The sequence below is a fragment of the Mixophyes fleayi genome, chromosome 10 (assembly GCF_038048845.1).
Source record: "Mixophyes fleayi isolate aMixFle1 chromosome 10, aMixFle1.hap1, whole genome shotgun sequence".
Lineage (NCBI taxonomy): Eukaryota > Metazoa > Chordata > Amphibia > Anura > Limnodynastidae > Mixophyes > Mixophyes fleayi.
In genome coordinates this window covers 43,088,754-43,114,463 of record NC_134411.1, presented here as the reverse complement: position 1 = coordinate 43,114,463, position 25,710 = coordinate 43,088,754, and the positions used below count along the sequence as shown (strand labels likewise).

At 36.0% G+C, this 25,710-nt stretch overlaps 12 non-coding genes across 12 annotated transcripts; all 12 read left to right on the top strand.

Annotated features, from left to right (window-relative positions):
• The first annotated feature begins 1,712 nt into the window (after nucleotides 1–1,712).
• TRNAQ-CUG (transfer RNA glutamine (anticodon CUG)) lies at nucleotides 1,713–1,784 on the top strand. The gene has a single exon. It is a non-coding gene; the product is annotated as a tRNA-Gln (tRNA).
• A 1,837-nt stretch (nucleotides 1,785–3,621) lies between these two features.
• On the top strand, nucleotides 3,622–3,693 carry TRNAQ-CUG (transfer RNA glutamine (anticodon CUG)). Its single transcript has one exon. It is a non-coding gene; the product is annotated as a tRNA-Gln (tRNA).
• A 1,859-nt stretch (nucleotides 3,694–5,552) lies between these two features.
• Nucleotides 5,553–5,624, top strand: TRNAQ-CUG (transfer RNA glutamine (anticodon CUG)). Its single transcript has one exon. It is a non-coding gene; the product is annotated as a tRNA-Gln (tRNA).
• A 1,858-nt stretch (nucleotides 5,625–7,482) lies between these two features.
• Nucleotides 7,483–7,554, top strand: TRNAQ-CUG (transfer RNA glutamine (anticodon CUG)). Its single transcript has one exon. It is a non-coding gene; the product is annotated as a tRNA-Gln (tRNA).
• Nucleotides 7,555–9,413: 1,859 nt separating this feature from the next.
• On the top strand, nucleotides 9,414–9,485 carry TRNAQ-CUG (transfer RNA glutamine (anticodon CUG)). Its single transcript has one exon. It is a non-coding gene; the product is annotated as a tRNA-Gln (tRNA).
• A 1,859-nt stretch (nucleotides 9,486–11,344) lies between these two features.
• On the top strand, nucleotides 11,345–11,416 carry TRNAQ-CUG (transfer RNA glutamine (anticodon CUG)). Its single transcript has one exon. It is a non-coding gene; the product is annotated as a tRNA-Gln (tRNA).
• A 1,859-nt stretch (nucleotides 11,417–13,275) lies between these two features.
• Nucleotides 13,276–13,347, top strand: TRNAQ-CUG (transfer RNA glutamine (anticodon CUG)). The gene has a single exon. It is a non-coding gene; the product is annotated as a tRNA-Gln (tRNA).
• A 1,859-nt stretch (nucleotides 13,348–15,206) lies between these two features.
• TRNAQ-CUG (transfer RNA glutamine (anticodon CUG)) lies at nucleotides 15,207–15,278 on the top strand. Its single transcript has one exon. It is a non-coding gene; the product is annotated as a tRNA-Gln (tRNA).
• A 1,859-nt stretch (nucleotides 15,279–17,137) lies between these two features.
• TRNAQ-CUG (transfer RNA glutamine (anticodon CUG)) lies at nucleotides 17,138–17,209 on the top strand. Its single transcript has one exon. It is a non-coding gene; the product is annotated as a tRNA-Gln (tRNA).
• Nucleotides 17,210–19,068: 1,859 nt separating this feature from the next.
• TRNAQ-CUG (transfer RNA glutamine (anticodon CUG)) lies at nucleotides 19,069–19,140 on the top strand. Its single transcript has one exon. It is a non-coding gene; the product is annotated as a tRNA-Gln (tRNA).
• A 1,859-nt stretch (nucleotides 19,141–20,999) lies between these two features.
• On the top strand, nucleotides 21,000–21,071 carry TRNAQ-CUG (transfer RNA glutamine (anticodon CUG)). The gene has a single exon. It is a non-coding gene; the product is annotated as a tRNA-Gln (tRNA).
• A 1,859-nt stretch (nucleotides 21,072–22,930) lies between these two features.
• On the top strand, nucleotides 22,931–23,002 carry TRNAQ-CUG (transfer RNA glutamine (anticodon CUG)). Its single transcript has one exon. It is a non-coding gene; the product is annotated as a tRNA-Gln (tRNA).
• The last annotated feature ends 2,708 nt before the right edge of the window (nucleotides 23,003–25,710 follow it).

Here is a 25,710-nt window from a genome sequence, read left to right as displayed (position 1 = left end):
ATGTAAAAAAATAAAATAAAACAGTGACACTCCATGCAATACTATGCATGTGTATTAAGATTGTTGTTACAGAGCAAAGTAGTTAACACTGCTGCCTCAGATGGGTCCAATTGAAAAACAGACCATAATCCACTACTGTGGGGTTTGTATTTCTTCTAAATACTAGGATAGCTTTTACCCAGGTACACCTGCCCAAGTACAGTCCAAAAAACATTCAAATATGCTATTTGGCCTCTGATAAAAAATAGCCCAGGGTTCCTGTGTGGTAGAGAATTTAAACTGAACACCCCAATGGGACAGGGACTAATGAGAATGGATACATTCTGATTTGTAAAACACTATAATATGCAGACACTATATCAATAAAGGATAAACACCATGCTAACAGTATGTATAAAACAGATTTTAATTCAAAGCAGAAGCATTTACTGTTGCAGGATAATTCAAAGAAAAGTTAGCTAAAACAAGATACTAAACTGAAAACATATGAAAGAAAATTCTGCATGAGCTTGGTTGGGGGAATCAGTGGTGAATTCTGTAGATTTCTGGCATTCTAGCTCTTCAGTCTGATTTCACATCATGGGATAGTCCTTTAACGTGGATGTCCACTTTTTGATTAGTCTGCAGTATCTTGCTTGGTCTCCGATGATGATTTTCCTCCTATTACCTGAATCTTGGAAGCAATTGCTGTGAACTTGAAATACAGGAATAACAAGTCCCTACATTCTGCTATTAGAACTCAGTCGAAGCATTCTTTTGAGCAATATGGGAGACTTATGGGCAGCCTCACTTTCCCCAAGATACATATCAGCCTGATCAAATCCTATTGGCACTCTGATTCAGATAGCTGGGATCCCCAGGAGATGAGTCTCCTAAGTTTCCTGCAGCACTTTGTCCAAAAGAGGATTGTACATGAAGGTGACCACATACAGCTGTCCAACACATAGACGTTATTATATGGGAATGGGACCAGTTATTCAGAAACCTGTTATGCAGCAGGATGTTAAGAAAACCATTGATAAAATGTTAATACTTGCTGCTTTTTCAGTAATAATATCACAGAACTATAACGATTGTGGGACAGATAGAAATATGTTTTAAATGTAATGTAGTAGATTTTAGTCACAGTGCTCAAATATGCTGGAAAAGATCTTATATGGAAATCTCCCAGCGCTTCAATTGATAGATAATGAACCTATACATCCAAAGGCACAAGTACAATTTTAGGGCTCTGAGCTGTCCTAGGCTACATTCACTGGAAGTGAAATGGAGCTTGTACATGAGTCAAAATCAAACTCCATTGATCACTTTGGTAAAAACTATTTTGATGCCGCTTATTGCTTTCATGGTCTGGACGGTATGCATAGACACCATTTAAGCCATAGCAATCTATTCATTAGTATTTGGACAAGCACCAAAGGGCGATACAATATAGAGAGTTTCTATGTGGTAACTACATTTTAAATACTTTTCCTAAAAGTGTTATCTGTATTTTTTGTACTTTTAAGTTTGTTCAACATAATAAAAATCAAAAGGTAAGATGTATTTTTTATTAAGAGAAAATGAAATATTTATCCATACTGTGTACGCAATAGTTTTAAACCAGAATGAAGCAGGCGAAAACAAATTATTCCAATAAGAAGATACAACCCTATAGGCAGACACGGGTGCTCCAGTCCTAAAGGAATAAACAAGTCAGATTTTACACAGATGGTGCCATGGTGTAATGGTTAGCACTCTGGACTCTGAATCCAGCGATCTGAGTTCAAATTTCAGTGGGACCTTGATAGAATTTTTCCTATAGATGGAAATGAAGAGGTAAATACAGTTCAATGTATGGAAATCTAGCTAACAGAGACAAAATTAAACAAATACAAGAGGCACAAAATAGCATTTTCTGAATAAACAGCTAAATTATTCATGAGGTAAAAATTTAAAAAAATAAAATAAAACAGTGACACTCCATGCAATACTATGCATGTCTATTAAGATTGTTGTTACAGAGCAAAGTAGTTAACACTGCTGCCTCAGATGGGTCCAATTGAAAAACAGACCATAATCCACTACTGTGGGGTTTGTATTTCTTCTAAATACTAGGATAGCTTTTACCCAGGTGCCCCTGCCCAAGTACAGTCCAAAAAACATTCAAATATGCTATTTGGCCTCTGATAAAAAATAGCCCAGGGTTCCTGTGTGGTAGAGAATTTAAACTGAACACCCCAATGGGACAGGGACTAATGAGAATGGATACATTCTGATTTGTAAAACACTATAATATGCAGACACTATATCAATAAAGGATAAACACCATGCTAACAGTATATATAAAACAGATTTTAATTCAAAGCAGAAGCATTTACTGTTGCAGGATAATTCAAAGAAAAGTTAGCTAAAACAAGATACTAAACTGAAAACATATGAAAGAAAATTCTGCATGAGCTTGGTTGGGGGAATCAGTGGTGAATTCTGTAGATTTCTGGCATTCTAGCTCTTCAGTCTGATTTCACATCATGGGATAGTCCTTTAATGTGGATGTCCACTTTTTGATTAGTCTGCAGTATCTTGCTTGGTCTCCGATGATGATTTTCCTCCTATTACCTGAATCTTGGAAGCAATTGCTGTGAACTTGAAATACAGGAATAACAAGTCCCTACATTCTGCTATTAGAACTCAGTCGAAGCATTCTTTTGAGCAATATGGGAGACTTATGGGCATATCAGCCTGATCAAATCCTATTGGCACTCTGATTCAGATAGCTGGGATCCCCAGGAGATGAGTCTCCTAAGTTTCCTGCAGCACTTTGTCCAAAAGAGGATTGTACATGAAGGTGACCACACACAGCTGTCCAACACATAGACGTTATTATATGGGAATGGGACAAGTTATTCAGAAACCTGGTATGCAGCAGGATGTTAAGAAAACCATTGGTAAAATGTTAATACTTGCTGCTTTTTCAGTAATAATATCACAGAACTATAACGATTGTGGGACAGATAGAAATATGTTTTAAATGTAATGTAGTAGATTTTAGTCACAGTGCTCAAATATGCTGGAAAAGATCTTATATGGAAATCTCCCAGCGCTTCAATTGATAGATAATGAACCTATACATCCAAAGGCACAAGTACAATTTTAGGGCTCTGAGCTGTCCTAGGCTACATTCACTGGAAGTGAAATGGAGCTTGTACATTAGTCAAAATCAAACTCCATCGATCACTTTGGTAAAAACTATTTTGATGCCGTTTATTGCTTTCATGGTCTGAACGGTATGCATAGACACCATTTAAGCCATAGCAATCTATTCATTAGTATTTGGACAAGCACCAAAGGGCGATACAATATAGAGAGTTTCTATCTGGTAATTACATTTTAAATACTTTTCCTAAAAGTGTTATCTGTATTTTTTGTACTTTTAAGTTTGTTCAACATAATAAAAATCAAAAGGTAAGATGTATTTTTTATTAAGAGAAAATGAAATATTTATCCATACTGTGTACGCAATAGTTTTAAACCAGAATGAAGCAGGCGAAAACAAATTATTCCAATAAGAAGATACAACCCTATAGGCAGACACGGGTGCTCCAGTCCTAAAGGAATAAACAAGTCAGATTTTACACAGATGGTGTCATGGTGTAATGGTTAGCACTCTGGACTCTGAATCCAGTGATCTGAGTTCAAATCTCAGTGGGACCTTGATAGAATTTTTCCTATAGATGGAAATGAAGAGGTAAATACAGTTCAATGTATGGAAATCTAGCTAACAGAGACAAAATTAAACAAATACAAGAGGCACAAAATAGCATTTTCTGAATAAACAGCTAAATTATTCATGAGGTAAGAATTTAAAAAAATAAAATAAAACAGTGACACTCCATGCAATACTATGCATGTCTATTAAGATTGTTGTTACAGAGCAAAGTAGTTAACACTGCTGCCTCAGATGGGTCCAATTGAAAAACAGACCATAATCCACTACTGTGGGGTTTGTATTTCTTCTAAATACTAGGATAGCTTTTACCCAGGTACACCTGCCCAAGTACAGTCCAAAAAACATTCAAATATGCTATTTGGCCTCTGATAAAAAATAGCCCAGGGTTCCTGTGTGGTAGAGAATTTAAACTGAACACCCCAATGGGACAGGGACTAATGAGAATGGATACATTCTGATTTGTAAAACACTATAATATGCAGACACTATATCAATAAAGGATAAACACCATGCTAACAGTATATATAAAACAGATTTTAATTCAAAGCAGAAGCATTTACTGTTGCAGGATAATTCAAAGAAAAGTTAGCTAAAACAAGATACTAAACTGAAAACATATGAAAGAAAATTCTGCATGAGCTTGGTTGGGGGAATCAGTGGTGAATTCTGTAGATTTCTGGCATTCTAGCTCTTCAGTCTGATTTCACATCATGGGATAGTCCTTTAACGTGGATGTCCACTTTTTGATTAGTCTGCAGTATCTTGCTTGGTCTCCGATGATGATTTTCCTCCTATTACCTGAATCTTGGAAGCAATTGCTGTGAACTTGAAATACAGGAATAACAAGTCCCTACATTCTGCTCTAAGAACTCAGTCGAAGCATTCTTTTGAGCAATATGGGAGACTTATGGGCAGCCTCACTTTCCCCAAGATACATATCAGCCTGATCAAATCCTATTGGCACTCTGATTCAGATAGCTGGGATCCCCAGGAGATGAGTCTCCTAAGTTTCCTGCAGCACTTTGTCCAAAAGAGGATTGTACATGAAGGTGACCACACACAGCTGTCCAACACATAGACGTTATTATATGGGAATGGGACCAGTTATTCAGAAACCTGGTATGCAGCAGGATGTTAAGAAAACCATTGGTAAAATGTTAATACTTGCTGCTTTTTCAGTAATAATATCACAGAACTATAACGATTGTGGGACAGATAGAAATATGTTTTAAATGTAATGTAGTAGATTTTAGTCACAGTGCTCAAATATGCTGGAAAAGATCTTATATGGAAATCTCCCAGCGCTTCAATTGATAGATAATGAACCTATACATCCAAAGGCACAAGTACAATTTTAGGGCTCTGAGCTGTCCTAGGCTACATTCACTGAAAGTGAAATGGAGCTTGTACATTAGTCAAAATCAAACTCCATTGATCACTTTTGTAAAAACTATTTTGATGCCGCTTATTGCTTTCATGGTCTGAAAGGTATGCATAGACACCATTTAAGCCATAGCAATCTATTCATTAGTATTTGGACAAGCACCAAAGGGCGATACAATATAGAGAGTTTCTATGTGGTAATTACATTTTAAATACTTTTCCTAAAAGTGTTATCTGTATTTTTTGTACTTTTAAGTTTGTTCAACATAATAAAAATCAAAAGGTAAGATGTATTTTTTATTAAGAGAAAATGAAATATTTATCCATACTGTGTACGCAATAGTTTTAAACCAGAATGAAGCAGGCGAAAACAAATTATTCCAATAAGAAGATACAACCCTATAGGCAGACACGGGTGCTCCAGTCCTAAAGGAATAAACAAGTCAGATTTTACACAGTTGGTGCCATGGTGTAATGGTTAGCACTCTGGACTCTGAATCCAGCGATCTGAGTTCAAATCTCAGTGGGACCTTGATAGAATGTTTCCTATAGATGGAAATGAAGAGGTAAATACAGTTCAATGTATGGAAATCTAGCTAACAGAGACAAAATTAAACAAATACAAGAGGCACAAAATAGCATTTTCTGAATAAACAGCTAAATTATTCATGAGGTAAGAATTTAAAAAAATAAAATAAAACAGTGACACTCCATGCAATACTATGCATGTCTATTAAGATTGTTGTTACAGAGCAAAGTAGTTAACACTGCTGCCTCAGATGGGTCCAATTGAAAAACAGACCATAATCCACTACTGTGGGGTTTGTATTTCTTCTAAATACTAGGATAGCTTTTACCCAGGTACACCTGCCCAAGTACAGTCCAAAAAACATTCAAATATGCTATTTGGCCTCTGATAAAAAATAGCCCAGGGTTCCTGTGTGGTAGAGAATTTAAACTGAACACCCCAATGGGACAGGGACTAATGAGAATGGATACATTCTGATTTGTAAAACACTATAATATGCAGACACTATATCAATAAAGGATAAACACCATGCTAACAGTATATATAAAACAGATTTTAATTCAAAGCAGAAGCATTTACTGTTGCAGGATAATTCAAAGAAAAGTTAGCTAAAACAAGATACTAAACTGAAAACATATGAAAGAAAATTCTGCATGAGCTTGGTTGGGGGAATCAGTGGTGAATTCTGTAGATTTCTGGCATTCTAGCTCTTCAGTCTGATTTCACATCATGGGATAGTCCTTTAACGTGGATGTCCACTTTTTGATTAGTCTGCAGTATCTTGCTTGGTCTCCGATGATGATTTTCCTCCTATTACCTGAATCTTGGAAGCAATTGCTGTGAACTTGAAATACAGGAATAACAAGTCCCTACATTCTGCTCTAAGAACTCAGTCGAAGCATTCTTTTGAGCAATATGGGAGACTTATGGGCAGCCTCACTTTCCCCAAGATACATATCAGCCTGATCAAATCCTATTGGCACTCTGATTCAGATAGCTGGGATCCCCAGGAGATGAGTCTCCTAAGTTTCCTGCAGCACTTTGTCCAAAAGAGGATTGTACATGAAGGTGACCACACACAGCTGTCCAACACATAGACGTTATTATATGGGAATGGGACCAGTTATTCAGAAACCTGTTATGCAGCAGGATGTTAAGAAAACCATTGGTAAATGTTAATACTTGCTGCTTTTTCAGTAATAATATCACAGAACTATAACGATTGTGGGACAGATAGAAATATGTTTTAAATGTAATGTAGTAGATTTTAGTCACAGTGCTCAAATATGCTGGAAAAGATCTTATATGGAAATCTCCCAGCGCTTCAATTGATAGATAATGAACCTATACATCCAAAGGCACAAGTACAATTTTAGGGCTCTGAGCTGTCCTAGGCTACATTCACTGAAAGTGAAATGGAGCTTGTACATTAGTCAAAATCAAACTCCATTGATCACTTTTGTAAAAACTATTTTGATGCCGCTTATTGCTTTCATGGTCTGAAAGGTATGCATAGACACCATTTAAGCCATAGCAATCTCTTCATTAGTATTTGGACAAGCACCAAAGGGCGATACAATATAGAGAGTTTCTATGTGGTAATTACATTTTAAATACTTTTCCTAAAAGTGTTATCTGTATTTTTTGTACTTTTAAGTTTGTTCAACATAATAAAAATCAAAAGGTAAGATGTATTTTTTATTAAGAGAAAATGAAATATTTATCCATACTGTGTACGCAATAGTTTTAAACCAGAATGAAGCAGGCGAAAACAAATTATTCCAATAAGAAGATACAACCCTATAGGCAGACACGGGTGCTCCAGTCCTAAAGGAATAAACAAGTCAGATTTTACACAGTTGGTGCCATGGTGTAATGGTTAGCACTCTGGACTCTGAATCCAGCGATCTGAGTTCAAATCTCAGTGGGACCTTGATGGAATGTTTCCTATAGATGGAAATGAAGAGGTAAATACAGTTCAATGTATGGAAATCTAGCTAACAGAGACAAAATTAAACAAATACAAGAGGCACAAAATAGCATTTTCTGAATAAACAGCTAAATTATTCATGAGGTAAAAATTTAAAAAAATAAAATAAAACAGTGACACTCCATGCAATACTATGCATGTCTATTAAGATTGTTGTTACAGAGCAAAGTAGTTAACACTGCTGCCTCAGATGGGTCCAATTGAAAAACAGACCATAATCCACTACTGTGGGGTTTGTATTTCTTCTAAATACTAGGATAGCTTTTACCCAGGTACACCTGCCCAAGTACAGTCCAAAAAACATGCAAATATGCTATTTGGCCTCTGATAAAAAATAGCCCAGGGTTCCTGTGTGGTAGAGAATTTAAACTGAACACCCCAATGGGACAGGGACTAATGAGAATGGATACATTCTGATTTGTAAAACACTATAATATGCAGACACTATATCAATAAAGGATAAACACCATGCTAACAGTATATATAAAACAGATTTTAATTCAAAGCAGAAGCATTTACTGTTGCAGGATAATTCAAAGAAAAGTTAGCTAAAACAAGATACTAAACTGAAAACATATGAAAGAAAATTCTGCATGAGCTTGGTTGGGGGAATCAGTGGTGAATTCTGTAGATTTCTGGCATTCTAGCTCTTCAGTCTGATTTCACATCATGGGATAGTCCTTTAACGTGGATGTCCACTTTTTGATTAGTCTGCAGTATCTTGCTTGGTCTCCGATGATGATTTTCCTCCTATTACCTGAATCTTGGAAGCAATTGCTGTGAACTTGAAATACAGGAATAACAAGTCCCTACATTCTGCTATTAGAACTCAGTCGAAGCATTCTTTTGAGCAATATGGGAGACTTATGGGCAGCCTCACTTTCCCCAAGATACATATCAGCCTGATCAAATCCTATTGGCACTCTGATTCAGATAGCTGGGATCCCCAGGAGATGAGTCTCCTAAGTTTCCTGTAGCACTTTGTCCAAAAGAGGATTGTACATGAAGGTGACCACACACAGCTGTCCAACATATAGACGTTATTATATGGGTATGGGATCAGTTATTCAGAAACCTGTTATGCAGCAGGATGTTAAGAAAACCATTGGTAAAATGTTAATACTTGCTGCTTTTTCAGTAATAATATCACAGAACTATAACGATTGTGGGACAGATAGAAATATGTTTTAAATGTAATGTAGTAGATTTTAGTCACAGTGCTCAAATATGCTGGAAAAGATCTTATATGGAAATCTCCCAGCGCTTCAATTGATAGATAATGAACCTATACATCCAAAGGCACAAGTACAATTTTAGGGCTCTGAGCTGTCCTAGGCTACATTCACTGAAAGTGAAATGGAGCTTGTACATTAGTCAAAATCAAACTCCATTGATCACTTTGGTAAAAACTATTTTGATGCCGCTTATTGCTTTCATGGTCTGAGAGGTATGCATAGACACCATTTAAGCCATAGCAATCTATTCATTAGTATTTGGACAAGCACCAAAGGGCGATACAATATAGAGAGTTTCTATCTGGTAATTACATTTTAAATACTTTTCCTAAAAGTGTTATCTGTATTTTTTGTACTTTTAAGTTTGTTCAACATAATAAAAATCAAAAGGTAAGATGTATTTTTTATTAAGAGAAAATGAAATATTTATCCATACTGTGTACGCAATAGTTTTAAACCAGAATGAAGCAGGCGAAAACAAATTATTCCAATAAGAAGATACAACCCTATAGGCAGACACGGGTGCTCCAGTCCTAAAGGAATAAACAAGTCAGATTTTACACAGATGGTGCCATGGTGTAATGGTTAGCACTCTGGACTCTGAATCCAGCGATCTGAGTTCAAATCTCAGTGGGACCTTGCTAGAATTTTTCCTATAGATGGAAATGAAGAGGTAAATACAGTTCAATGTATGGAAATCTAGCTAACAGAGACAAAATTAAACAAATACAAGAGGCACAAAATAGCATTTTCTGAATAAACAGCTAAATTATTCATGAGGTAAGAATTTAAAAAAATAAAATAAAACAGTGACACTCCATGCAATACTATGCATGTCTATTAAGATTGTTGTTACAGAGCAAAGTAGTTAACACTGCTGCCTCAGATGGGTCCAATTGAAAAACAGACCATAATCCACTACTGTGGGGTTTGTATTTCTTCTAAATACTAGGATAGCTTTTACCCAGGTACACCTGCCCAAGTACAGTCCAAAAAACATGCAAATATGCTATTTGGCCTCTGATAAAAAATAGCCCAGGGTTCCTGTGTGGTAGAGAATTTAAACTGAACACCCCAATGGGACAGGGACTAATGAGAATGGATACATTCTGATTTGTAAAACACTATAATATGCAGACACTATATCAATAAAGGATAAACACCATGCTAACAGTATATATAAAACAGATTTTAATTCAAAGCAGAAGCATTTACTGTTGCAGGATAATTCAAAGAAAAGTTAGCTAAAACAAGATACTAAACTGAAAACATATGAAAGAAAATTCTGCATGAGCTTGGTTGGGGGAATCAGTGGTGAATTCTGTAGATTTCTGGCATTCTAGCTCTTCAGTCTGATTTCACATCATGGGATAGTCCTTTAACGTGGATGTCCACTTTTTGATTAGTCTGCAGTATCTTGCTTGGTCTCCGATGATGATTTTCCTCCTATTACCTGAATCTTGGAAGCAATTGCTGTGAACTTGAAATACAGGAATAACAAGTCCCTACATTCTGCTATTAGAACTCAGTCGAAGCATTCTTTTGAGCAATATGGGAGACTTATGGGCAGCCTCACTTTCCCCAAGATACATATCAGCCTGATCAAATCCTATTGGCACTCTGATTCAGATAGCTGGGATCCCCAGGAGATGAGTCTCCTAAGTTTCCTGTAGCACTTTGTCCAAAAGAGGATTGTACATGAAGGTGACCACACACAGCTGTCCAACATATAGACGTTATTATATGGGTATGGGATCAGTTATTCAGAAACCTGTTATGCAGCAGGATGTTAAGAAAACCATTGGTAAAATGTTAATACTTGCTGCTTTTTCAGTAATAATATCACAGAACTATAACGATTGTGGGACAGATAGAAATATGTTTTAAATGTAATGTAGTAGATTTTAGTCACAGTGCTCAAATATGCTGGAAAAGATCTTATATGGAAATCTCCCAGCGCTTCAATTGATAGATAATGAACCTATACATCCAAAGGCACAAGTACAATTTTAGGGCTCTGAGCTGTCCTAGGCTACATTCACTGAAAGTGAAATGGAGCTTGTACATTAGTCAAAATCAAACTCCATTGATCACTTTGGTAAAAACTATTTTGATGCCGCTTATTGCTTTCATGGTCTGAGAGGTATGCATAGACACCATTTAAGCCATAGCAATCTATTCATTAGTATTTGGACAAGCACCAAAGGGCGATACAATATAGAGAGTTTCTATCTGGTAATTACATTTTAAATACTTTTCCTAAAAGTGTTATCTGTATTTTTTGTACTTTTAAGTTTGTTCAACATAATAAAAATCAAAAGGTAAGATGTATTTTTTATTAAGAGAAAATGAAATATTTATCCATACTGTGTACGCAATAGTTTTAAACCAGAATGAAGCAGGCGAAAACAAATTATTCCAATAAGAAGATACAACCCTATAGGCAGACACGGGTGCTCCAGTCCTAAAGGAATAAACAAGTCAGATTTTACACAGATGGTGCCATGGTGTAATGGTTAGCACTCTGGACTCTGAATCCAGCGATCTGAGTTCAAATCTCAGTGGGACCTTGCTAGAATTTTTCCTATAGATGGAAATGAAGAGGTAAATACAGTTCAATGTATGGAAATCTAGCTAACAGAGACAAAATTAAACAAATACAAGAGGCACAAAATAGCATTTTCTGAATAAACAGCTAAATTATTCATGAGGTAAGAATTTAAAAAAATAAAATAAAACAGTGACACTCCATGCAATACTATGCATGTCTATTAAGATTGTTGTTACAGAGCAAAGTAGTTAACACTGCTGCCTCAGATGGGTCCAATTGAAAAACAGACCATAATCCACTACTGTGGGGTTTGTATTTCTTCTAAATACTAGGATAGCTTTTACCCAGGTACACCTGCCCAAGTACAGTCCAAAAAACATGCAAATATGCTATTTGGCCTCTGATAAAAAATAGCCCAGGGTTCCTGTGTGGTAGAGAATTTAAACTGAACACCCCAATGGGACAGGGACTAATGAGAATGGATACATTCTGATTTGTAAAACACTATAATATGCAGACACTATATCAATAAAGGATAAACACCATGCTAACAGTATATATAAAACAGATTTTAATTCAAAGCAGAAGCATTTACTGTTGCAGGATAATTCAAAGAAAAGTTAGCTAAAACAAGATACTAAACTGAAAACATATGAAAGAAAATTCTGCATGAGCTTGGTTGGGGGAATCAGTGGTGAATTCTGTAGATTTCTGGCATTCTAGCTCTTCAGTCTGATTTCACATCATGGGATAGTCCTTTAACGTGGATGTCCACTTTTTGATTAGTCTGCAGTATCTTGCTTGGTCTCCGATGATGATTTTCCTCCTATTACCTGAATCTTGGAAGCAATTGCTGTGAACTTGAAATACAGGAATAACAAGTCCCTACATTCTGCTATTAGAACTCAGTCGAAGCATTCTTTTGAGCAATATGGGAGACTTATGGGCAGCCTCACTTTCCCCAAGATACATATCAGCCTGATCAAATCCTATTGGCACTCTGATTCAGATAGCTGGGATCCCCAGGAGATGAGTCTCCTAAGTTTCCTGTAGCACTTTGTCCAAAAGAGGATTGTACATGAAGGTGACCACACACAGCTGTCCAACATATAGACGTTATTATATGGGTATGGGATCAGTTATTCAGAAACCTGTTATGCAGCAGGATGTTAAGAAAACCATTGGTAAAATGTTAATACTTGCTGCTTTTTCAGTAATAATATCACAGAACTATAACGATTGTGGGACAGATAGAAATATGTTTTAAATGTAATGTAGTAGATTTTAGTCACAGTGCTCAAATATGCTGGAAAAGATCTTATATGGAAATCTCCCAGCGCTTCAATTGATAGATAATGAACCTATACATCCAAAGGCACAAGTACAATTTTAGGGCTCTGAGCTGTCCTAGGCTACATTCACTGAAAGTGAAATGGAGCTTGTACATTAGTCAAAATCAAACTCCATTGATCACTTTGGTAAAAACTATTTTGATGCCGCTTATTGCTTTCATGGTCTGAAAGGTATGCATAGACACCATTTAAGCCATAGCAATCTATTCATTAGTATTTGGACAAGCACCAAAGGGCGATACAATATAGAGAGTTTCTATCTGGTAATTACATTTTAAATACTTTTCCTAAAAGTGTTATCTGTATTTTTTGTACTTTTAAGTTTGTTCAACATAATAAAAATCAAAAGGTAAGATGTATTTTTTATTAAGAGAAAATGAAATATTTATCCATACTGTGTACGCAATAGTTTTAAACCAGAATGAAGCAGGCGAAAACAAATTATTCCAATAAGAAGATACAACCCTATAGGCAGACACGGGTGCTCCAGTCCTAAAGGAATAAACAAGTCAGATTTTACACAGATGGTGCCATGGTGTAATGGTTAGCACTCTGGACTCTGAATCCAGCGATCTGAGTTCAAATCTCAGTGGGACCTTGCTAGAATTTTTCCTATAGATGGAAATGAAGAGGTAAATACAGTTCAATCTATGGAAATCTAGCTAACAGAGACAAAATTAAACAAATACAAGAGGCACAAAATAGCATTTTCTGAATAAACAGCTAAATTATTCATGAGGTAAGAATTTAAAAAAATAAAATAAAACAGTGACACTCCATGCAATACTATGCATGTCTATTAAGATTGTTGTTACAGAGCAAAGTAGTTAACACTGCTGCCTCAGATGGGTCCAATTGAAAAAAAGACCATAATCCACTACTGTGGGGTTTGTATTTCTTCTAAATACTAGGATAGCTTTTACCCAGGTACACCTGCCCAAGTACAGTCCAAAAAACATTCAAATATGCTATTTGGCCTCTGATAAAAAATAGCCCAGGGTTCCTGTGTGGTAGAGAATTTAAACTGAACACCCCAATGGGACAGGGACTAATGAGAATGGATACATTCTGATTTGTAAAACACTATAATATGCAGACACTATATCAATAAAGGATAAACACCATGCTAACAGTATATATAAAATAGATTTTAATTCAAAGCAGAAGCATTTACTGTTGCAGGATAATTCAAAGAAAAGTTAGCTAAAACAAGATACTAAACTGAAAACATATGAAAGAAAATTCTGCATGAGCTTGGTTGGGGGAATCAGTGGTGAATTCTGTAGATTTCTGGCATTCTAGCTCTTCAGTCTGATTTCACATCATGGGATAGTCCTTTAACGTGGATGTCCACTTTTTGATTAGTCTGCAGTATCTTGCTTGGTCTCCGATGATGATTTTCCTCCTATTACCTGAATCTTGGAAGCAATTGCTGTGAACTTGAAATACAGGAATAACAAGTCCCTACATTCTGCTCTAAGAACTCAGTCGAAGCATTCTTTTGAGCAATATGGGAGACTTATGGGCAGCCTCACTTTCCCCAAGATACATATCAGCCTGATCAAATCCTATTGGCACTCTGATTCAGATAGCTGGGATCCCCAGGAGATGAGTCTCCTAAGTTTCCTGCAGCACTTTGTCCAAAAGAGGATTGTACATGAAGGTGACCACACACAGCTGTCCAACACATAGACGTTATTATATGGGAATGGGACCAGTTATTCAGAAACCTGGTATGCAGCAGGATGTTAAGAAAACCATTGGTAAAATGTTAATACTTGCTGCTTTTTCAGTAATAATATCACAAAACTATAACGATTGTGGGACAGATAGAAATATGTTTTAAATGTAATGTAGTAGATTTTAGTCACAGTGCTCAAATATGCTATAAAAGATCTTATATGGAAATCTCCCAGCGCTTCAATTGATAGATAATGAACCTATACATCCAAAGGCACAAGTACAATTTTAGGGCTCTGAGCTGTCCTAGGCTACATTCACTGAAAGTGAAATGGAGCTTGTACATTAGTCAAAATCAAACTCCATTGATCACTTTTGTAAAAACTATTTTGATGCCGCTTATTGCTTTCATGGTCTGAAAGGTATGCATAGACACCATTTAAGCCATAGCAATCTATTCATTAGTATTTGGACAAGCACCAAAGGGCGATACAATATAGAGAGTTTCTATGTGGTAATTACATTTTAAATACTTTTCCTAAAAGTGTTATCTGTATTTTTTGTACTTTTAAGTTTGTTCAACATAATAAAAATCAAAAGGTAAGATGTATTTTTTATTAAGAGAAAATGAAATATTTATCCATACTGTGTACGCAATAGTTTTAAACCAGAATGAAGCAGGCGAAAACAAATTATTCCAATAAGAAGATACAACCCTATAGGCATACACGGGTGCTCCAGTCCTAAAGGAATAAACAAGTCAGATTTTACACAGTTGGTGCCATGGTGTAATGGTTAGCACTCTGGACTCTGAATCCAGCGATCTGAGTTCAAATCTCAGTGGGACCTTGATAGAATGTTTCCTATAGATGGAAATGAAGAGGTAAATACAGTTCAATGTATGGAAATCTAGCTAACAGAGACAAAATTAAACAAATACAAGAGGCACAAAATAGCATTTTCTGAATAAACAGCTAAATTATTCATGAGGTAAGAATTTAAAAAAATAAAATAAAACAGTGACACTCCATGCAATACTATGCATGTCTATTAAGATTGTTGTTACAGAGCAAAGTAGTTAACACTGCTGCCTCAGATGGGTCCAATTGAAAAACAGACCATAATCCACTACTGTGGGGTTTGTATTTCTTCTAAATACTAGGATAGCTTTTACCCAGGTACACCTGCCCAAGTACAGTCCAAAAAACATGCAAATATGCTATTTGGCCTCTGATAAAAAATAGCCCAGGGTTCCTGTGTGGTAGAGAATTTAAACTGAACACCCCAATGGGACAGGGACTAATGAGAATGGATACATTCTGATTTGTAAAACACTATAATATGCAGACACTATATCAATAAAGGATAAACACCATGCTAACAGTATATATAAAACAGATTTTAATTCAAAGCAGAAGCATTTACTGTTGCAGGATAATTCAAAGAAAAGTTAGCTAAAACAAGATACTAAACTGAAAACATATGAAAGAAAATTCTGCATGAGCTTGGTTGGGGGAATCAGTGGTGAATTCTGTAGATTTCTGGCATTCTAGCTCTTCAGTCTGATTTCACATCATGGGATAGTCCTTTAACGTGGATGTCCACTTTTTGATTAGTCTGCAGTATCTTGCTTGGTCTCCGATGATGATTTTCCTCCTATTACCTGAATCTTGGAAGCAATTGCTGTGAACTTGAAATACAGGAATAACAAGTCCCTACATTCTGCTATTAGAACTCAGTCGAAGCATTCTTTTGAGCAATATGGGAGACTTATGGGCAGCCTCACTTTCCCCAAGATACATATCAGCCTGATCAAATCCTATTGGCACTCTGATTCAGATAGCTGGGATCCCCAGGAGATGAGTCTCCTAAGTTTCCTGTAGCACTTTGTCCAAAAGAGGATTGTACATGAAGGTGACCACACACAGCTGTCCAACATATAGACGTTATTATATGGGTATGGGATCAGTTATTCAGAAACCTGTTATGCAGCAGGATGTTAAGAAAACCATTGGTAAAATGTTAATACTTGCTGCTTTTTCAGTAATAATATCACAGAACTATAACGATTGTGGGACAGATAGAAATATGTTTTAAATGTAATGTAGTAGATTTTAGTCACAGTGCTCAAATATGCTGGAAAAGATCTTATATGGAAATCTCCCAGCGCTTCAATTGATAGATAATGAACCTATACATCCAAAGGCACAAGTACAATTTTAGGGCTCTGAGCTGTCCTAGGCTACATTCACTGAAAGTGAAATGGAGCTTGTACATTAGTCAAAATCAAACTCCATTGATCACTTTGGTAAAAACTATTTTGATGCCGCTTATTGCTTTCATGGTCTGAGAGGTATGCATAGACACCATTTAAGCCATAGCAATCTATTCATTAGTATTTGGACAAGCACCAAAGGGCGATACAATATAGAGAGTTTCTATCTGGTAATTACATTTTAAATACTTTTCCTAAAAGTGTTATCTGTATTTTTTGTACTTTTAAGTTTGTTCAACATAATAAAAATCAAAAGGTAAGATGTATTTTTTATTAAGAGAAAATGAAATATTTATCCATACTGTGTACGCAATAGTTTTAAACCAGAATGAAGCAGGCGAAAACAAATTATTCCAATAAGAAGATACAACCCTATAGGCAGACACGGGTGCTCCAGTCCTAAAGGAATAAACAAGTCAGATTTTACACAGATGGTGCCATGGTGTAATGGTTAGCACTCTGGACTCTGAATCCAGCGATCTGAGTTCAAATCTCAGTGGGACCTTGCTAGAATTTTTCCTATAGATGGAAATGAAGAGGTAAATACAGTTCAATGTATGGAAATCTAGCTAACAGAGACAAAATTAAACAAATACAAGAGGCACAAAATAGCATTTTCTGAATAAACAGCTAAATTATTCATGAGGTAAGAATTTAAAAAAATAAAATAAAACAGTGACACTCCATGCAATACTATGCATGTCTATTAAGATTGTTGTTACAGAGCAAAGTAGTTAACACTGCTGCCTCAGATGGGTCCAATTGAAAAACAGACCATAATCCACTACTGTGGGGTTTGTATTTCTTCTAAATACTAGGATAGCTTTTACCCAGGTACACCTGCCCAAGTACAGTCCAAAAAACATGCAAATATGCTATTTGGCCTCTGATAAAAAATAGCCCAGGGTTCCTGTGTGGTAGAGAATTTAAACTGAACACCCCAATGGGACAGGGACTAATGAGAATGGATACATTCTGATTTGTAAAACACTATAATATGCAGACACTATATCAATAAAGGATAAACACCATGCTAACAGTATATATAAAACAGATTTTAATTCAAAGCAGAAGCATTTACTGTTGCAGGATAATTCAAAGAAAAGTTAGCTAAAACAAGATACTAAACTGAAAACATATGAAAGAAAATTCTGCATGAGCTTGGTTGGGGGAATCAGTGGTGAATTCTGTAGATTTCTGGCATTCTAGCTCTTCAGTCTGATTTCACATCATGGGATAGTCCTTTAACGTGGATGTCCACTTTTTGATTAGTCTGCAGTATCTTGCTTGGTCTCCGATGATGATTTTCCTCCTATTACCTGAATCTTGGAAGCAATTGCTGTGAACTTGAAATACAGGAATAACAAGTCCCTACATTCTGCTATTAGAACTCAGTCGAAGCATTCTTTTGAGCAATATGGGAGACTTATGGGCAGCCTCACTTTCCCCAAGATACATATCAGCCTGATCAAATCCTATTGGCACTCTGATTCAGATAGCTGGGATCCCCAGGAGATGAGTCTCCTAAGTTTCCTGTAGCACTTTGTCCAAAAGAGGATTGTACATGAAGGTGACCACACACAGCTGTCCAACATATAGACGTTATTATATGGGTATGGGATCAGTTATTCAGAAACCTGTTATGCAGCAGGATGTTAAGAAAACCATTGGTAAAATGTTAATACTTGCTGCTTTTTCAGTAATAATATCACAGAACTATAACGATTGTGGGACAGATAGAAATATGTTTTAAATGTAATGTAGTAGATTTTAGTCACAGTGCTCAAATATGCTGGAAAAGATCTTATATGGAAATCTCCCAGCGCTTCAATTGATAGATAATGAACCTATACATCCAAAGGCACAAGTACAATTTTAGGGCTCTGAGCTGTCCTAGGCTACATTCACTGAAAGTGAAATGGAGCTTGTACATTAGTCAAAATCAAACTCCATTGATCACTTTGGTAAAAACTATTTTGATGCCGCTTATTGCTTTCATGGTCTGAAAGGTATGCATAGACACCATTTAAGCCATAGCAATCTATTCATTAGTATTTGGACAAGCACCAAAGGGCGATACAATATAGAGAGTTTCTATCTGGTAATTACATTTTAAATACTTTTCCTAAAAGTGTTATCTGTATTTTTTGTACTTTTAAGTTTGTTCAACATAATAAAAATCAAAAGGTAAGATGTATTTTTTATTAAGAGAAAATGAAATATTTATCCATACTGTGTACGCAATAGTTTTAAACCAGAATGAAGCAGGCGAAAACAAATTATTCCAATAAGAAGATACAACCCTATAGGCAGACACGGGTGCTCCAGTCCTAAAGGAATAAACAAGTCAGATTTAACACAGATGGTGCCATGGTGTAATGGTTAGCACTCTGGACTCTGAATCCAGCGATCTGAGTTCAAATCTCAGTGGGACCTTGCTAGAATTTTTCCTATAGATGGAAATGAAGAGGTAAATACAGTTCAATGTATGGAAATCTAGCTAACAGAGACAAAATTAAACAAATACAAGAGGCACAAAATAGCATTTTCTGAATAAACAGCTAAATTATTCATGAGGTAAGAATTTAAAAAAATAAAATAAAACAGTGACACTCCATGCAATACTATGCATGTCTATTAAGATTGTTGTTACAGAGCAAAGTAGTTAACACTGCTGCCTCAGATGGGTCCAATTGAAAAAAAGACCATAATCCACTACTGTGGGGTTTGTATTTCTTCTAAATACTAGGATAGCTTTTACCCAGGTACACCTGCCCAAGTACAGCCCAAAAAACATTCAAATATGCTATTTGGCCTCTGATAAAAAATAGCCCAGGGTTCCTGTGTGGTAGAGAATTTAAACTGAACACCCCAATGGGACAGGGACTAATGAGAATGGATACATTCTGATTTGTAAAACACTATAATATGCAGACACTATATCAATAAAGGATAAACACCATGCTAACAGTATATATAAAATAGATTTTAATTCAAAGCAGAAGCATTTACTGTTGCAGGATAATCCAAAGAAAAGTTAGCTAAAACAAGATACTAAACTGAAAACATATGAAAGAAAATTCTGCATGAGCTTGGTTGGGGGAATCAGTGGTGAATTCTGTAGATTTCTGGCATTCTAGCTCTTCAGTCTGATTTCACATCATGGGATAGTCCTTTAACGTGGATGTCCACTTTTTGATTAGTCTGCAGTATCTTGCTTGGTCTCCGATGATGATTTTCCTCCTATTACCTGAATCTTGGAAGCAATTGCTGTGAACTTGAAATACAGGAATAACAAGTCCCTACATTCTGCTCTAAGAACTCAGTCGAAGCATTCTTTTGAGCAATATGGGAGACTTATGGGCAGCCTCACTTTCCCCAAGATACATATCAGCCTGATCAAATCCTATTGGCACTCTGATTCAGATAGCTGGGATCCCCAGGAGATGAGTCTCCTAAGTTTCCTGCAGCACTTTGTCCAAAAGAGGATTGTACATGAAGGTGACCACACACAGCTGTCCAACACATAGACGTTATTATATGGGAATGGGACCAGTTATTCAGAAACCTGGTATGCAGCAGGATGTTAAGAAAACCATTGGTAAAATGTTAATACTTGCTGCTTTTTCAGTAATAATATCACAAAACTATAACGATTGTGGGACAGATAGAAATATGTTTTAAATGTAATGTAGTAGATTTTAGTCACAGTGCTCAAATATGCTATAAAAGATCTTATATGGAAATCTCCCAGCGCTTCAATTGATAGATAATGAACCTATACATCCAAAGGCACAAGTACAATTTTAGGGCTCTGAGCTGTCCTAGGCTACATTCACTGAAAGTGAAATGGAGCTTGTACATTAGTCAAAATCAAACTCCATTGATCACTTTTGTAAAAACTATTTTGATGCCGCTTATTGCTTTCATGGTCTGAAAGGTATGCATAGACACCATTTAAGCCATAGCAATCTATTCATTAGTATTTGGACAAGCACCAAAGGGCGATACAATATAGAGAGTTTCTATCTGGTAATTACATTTTAAATACTTTTCCTAAAAGTGTTATCTGTATTTTTTGTACTTTTAAGTTTGTTCAACATAATAAAAATCAAAAGGTAAGATGTATTTTTTATTAAGAGAAAATGAAATATTTATCCATACTGTGTACGCAATAGTTTTAAACCAGAATGAAGCAGGCGAAAACAAATTATTCCAATAAGAAGATACAACCCTATAGGCAGACACGGGTGCTCCAGTCCTAAAGGAATAAACAAGTCAGATTTTACACAGATGGTGCCATGGTGTAATGGTTAGCACTCTGGACTCTGAATCCAGCGATCTGAGTTCAAATCTCAGTGGGACCTTGCTAGAATTTTTCCTATAGATGGAAATGAAGAGGTAAATACAGTTCAATGTATGGAAATCTAGCTAACAGAGACAAAATTAAACAAATACAAGAGGCACAAAATAGCATTTTCTGAATAAACAGCTAAATTATTCATGAGGTAAGAATTTAAAAAAATAAAATAAAACAGTGACACTCCATGCAATACTATGCATGTCTATTAAGATTGTTGTTACAGAGCAAAGTAGTTAACACTGCTGCCTCAGATGGGTCCAATTGAAAAAAAGACCATAATCCACTACTGTGGGGTTTGTATTTCTTCTAAATACTAGGATAGCTTTTACCCAGGTACACCTGCCCAAGTACAGTCCAAAAAACATTCAAATATGCTATTTGGCCTCTGATAAAAAATAGCCCAGGGTTCCTGTGTGGTAGAGAATTTAAACTGAACACCCCAATGGGACAGGGACTAATGAGAATGGATACATTCTGATTTGTAAAACACTATAATATGCAGACACTATATCAATAAAGGATAAACACCATGCTAACAGTATATATAAAATAGATTTTAATTCAAAGCAGAAGCATTTACTGTTGCAGGATAATTCAAAGAAAAGTTAGCTAAAACAAGATACTAAACTGAAAACATATGAAAGAAAATTCTGCATGAGCTTGGTTGGGGGAATCAGTGGTGAATTCTGTAGATTTCTGGCATTCTAGCTCTTCAGTCTGATTTCACATCATGGGATAGTCCTTTAACGTGGATGTCCACTTTTTGATTAGTCTGCAGTATCTTGCTTGGTCTCCGATGATGATTTTCCTCCTATTACCTGAATCTTGGAAGCAATTGCTGTGAACTTGAAATACAGGAATAACAAGTCCCTACATTCTGCTCTAAGAACTCAGTCGAAGCATTCTTTTGAGCAATATGGGAGACTTATGGGCAGCCTCACTTTCCCCAAGATACATATCAGCCTGATCAAATCCTATTGGCACTCTGATTCAGATAGCTGGGATCCCCAGGAGATGAGTCTCCTAAGTTTCCTGCAGCACTTTGTCCAAAAGAGGATTGTACATGAAGGTGACCACACACAGCTGTCCAACACATAGACGTTATTATATGGGAATGGGACCAGTTATTCAGAAACCTGGTATGCAGCAGGATGTTAAGAAAACCATTGGTAAAATGTTAATACTTGCTGCTTTTTCAGTAATAATATCACAAAACTATAACGATTGTGGGACAGATAGAAATATGTTTTAAATGTAATGTAGTAGATTTTAGTCACAGTGCTCAAATATGCTATAAAAGATCTTATATGGAAATCTCCCAGCGCTTCAATTGATAGATAATGAACCTATACATCCAAAGGCACAAGTACAATTTTAGGGCTCTGAGCTGTCCTAGGCTACATTCACTGAAAGTGAAATGGAGCTTGTACATTAGTCAAAATCAAACTCCATTGATCACTTTTGTAAAAACTATTTTGATGCCGCTTATTGCTTTCATGGTCTGAAAGGTATGCATAGACACCATTTAAGCCATAGCAATCTATTCATTAGTATTTGGACAAGCACCAAAGGGCGATACAATATAGAGAGTTTCTATCTGGTAATTACATTTTAAATACTTTTCCTAAAAGTGTTATCTGTATTTTTTGTACTTTTAAGTTTGTTCAACATAATAAAAATCAAAAGGTAAGATGTATTTTTTATTAAGAGAAAATGAAATATTTATCCATACTGTGTACGCAATAGTTTTAAACCAGAATGAAGCAGGCGAAAACAAATTATTCCAATAAGAAGATACAACCCTATAGGCAGACACGGGTGCTCCAGTCCTAAAGGAATAAACAAGTCAGATTTTACACAGTTGGTGCCATGGTGTAATGGTTAGCACTCTGGACTCTGAATCCAGCGATCTGAGTTCAAATCTCAGTGGGACCTTGATAGAATGTTTCCTATAGATGGAAATGAAGAGGTAAATACAGTTCAATGTATGGAAATCTAGCTAACAGAGACAAAATTAAACAAATACAAGAGGCACAAAATAGCATTTTCTGAATAAACAGCTAAATTATTCATGAGGTAAAAATTTAAAAAAATAAAATAAAACAGTGACACTCCATGCAATACTATGCATGTCTATTAAGATTGTTGTTACAGAGCAAAGTAGTTAACACTGCTGCCTCAGATGGGTCCAATTGAAAAACAGACCATAATCCACTACTGTGGGGTTTGTATTTCTTCTAAATACTAGGATAGCTTTTACCCAGGTGCCCCTGCCCAAGTACAGTCCAAAAAACATTCAAATATGCTATTTGGCCTCTGATAAAAAATAGCCCAGGGTTCCTGTGTGGTAGAGAATTTAAACTGAACACCCCAATGGGACAAGGACTAATGAGAATGGATACATTCTGATTTGTAAAACACTTTAATATGCAGACACTATATCAATAAAGGATAAACACCATGCTAACAGTATATATAAAACAGATTTTAATTCAAAGCAGAAGCATTTACTGTTGCAGGATAATTCAAAGAAAAGTTAGCTAAAACAAGATACTAAACTGAAAACATATGAAAGAAAATTCTGCATGAGCTTGGTTGGGGGAATCAGTGGTGAATTCTGTAGATTTCTGGCATTCTAGCTCTTCAGTCTGATTTCACATCATGGGATAGTCCTTTAACGTGGATGTCCACTTTTTGATTAGTCTGCAGTATCTTGCTTGGTCTCCGATGATGATTTTCCTCCTATTACCTGAATCTTGGAAGCAATTGCTGTGAACTTGAAATACAGGAATAACAAGTCCCTACATTCTGCTATTAGAACTCAGTCGAAGCATTCTTTTGAGCAATATGAGAGACTTATGGGCAGCCTCACTTTCCCCAAGATACATATCAGCCTGATCAAATCCTATTGGCACTCTGATTCAGATAGCTGGGATCCCCAGGAGATGAGTCTCCTAAGTTTCCTGCAGCACTTTGTCCAAAAGAGGATTGTACATGAAGGTGACCACACACAGCTGTCCAACACATAGACGTTATTATATGGGAATGGGACCAGTTATTCAGAAACCTGTTATGCAGCAGGATGTTAAGAAAACCATTGGTAAAATGTTAATACTTGCTGCTTTTTCAGTAATAATATCACAGAACTATAACGATTGTGGGACAGATAGAAATATGTTTTAAATGTAATGTAGTAGATTTTAGTCACAGTGCTCAAATATGCTGGAAAAGATCTTATATGGAAATCTCCCAGCGCTTCAATTGATAGATAATGAACCTATACATCCAAAGCCACAAGTACAATTTTAGGGCTCTGAGCTGTCCTAGGCTACATTCACTGGAAGTGAAATGGAGCTTGTACATTAGTCAAAATCAAACTCCATTGATCACTTTGGTAAAAACTATTTTGATGCCGCTTATTGCTTTCATGGTCTGAACGGTATGCATAGACACCATTTAAGCCATAGCAATCTATTCATTAGTATTTGGACAAGCACCATAGGGCGATACAATATAGAGAGTTTCTATCTGGTAATTACATTTTAAATACTTTTCCTAAAAGTGTTATCTGTATTTTTTGTACTTTTAAGTTTGTTCAACATAATAAAAATCAAAAGGTAAGATGTATTTTTTATTAAGAGAAAATGAAATATTTATCCATACTGTGTACGCAATAGTTTTAAACCAGAATGAAGCAGGCGAAAACAAATTATTCCAATAAGAAGATACAACCCTATAGGCAGACACGGGTGCTCCAGTCCTAAAGGAATAAACAAGTCAGATTTTACACAGATGATGCCATGGTGTAATGGTTAGCACTCTGGACTCTGAGTCCAGTGATCTGAGTTCAAATCTCAGTGGGACCTTGATAGAATTTTTCCTATAGATGGAAATTCAGAGGTAAATACAGTTCAATGTATGGAAATCTAGCTAACAGAGACAAAATTAAACAAATACAAGAGGCACAAAATAACATTTTCTGAATAAACAGCTAAATTATTCATGAGGTAAAAATTTAAAAAAATAAAATAAAACAGTGACACTCCATGCAATACTATGCATGTCTATTAAGATTGTTGTTACAGAGCAAAGTAGTTAACACTGCTGCCTCAGATGGGTCCAATTGAAAAACAGACCATAATCCACTACTGTGGGGTTTGTATTTCTTCTAAATACTAGGATAGCTTTTACCCAGGTACACCTGCCCAAGTACAGTCCAAAAAACATGCAAATATGCTATTTGGCCTCTGATAAAAAATAGCCCAGGGTTCCTGTGTGGTAGAGAATTTAAACTGAACACCCCAATGGGACAGGGACTAATGAGAATGGATACATTCTGATTTGTAAAACACTATAATATGCAGACACTATATCAATAAAGGATAAACACCATGCTAACAGTATATATAAAACAGATTTTAATTCAAAGCAGAAGCATTTACTGTTGCAGGATAATTCAAAGAAAAGTTAGCTAAAACAAGATACTAAACTGAAAACATATGAAAGAAAATTCTGCATGAGCTTGGTTGGGGGAATCAGTGGTGAATTCTGTAGATTTCTGGCATTCTAGCTCTTCAGTCTGATTTCACATCATGGGATAGTCCTTTAACGTGGATGTCCACTTTTTGATTAGTCTGCAGTAT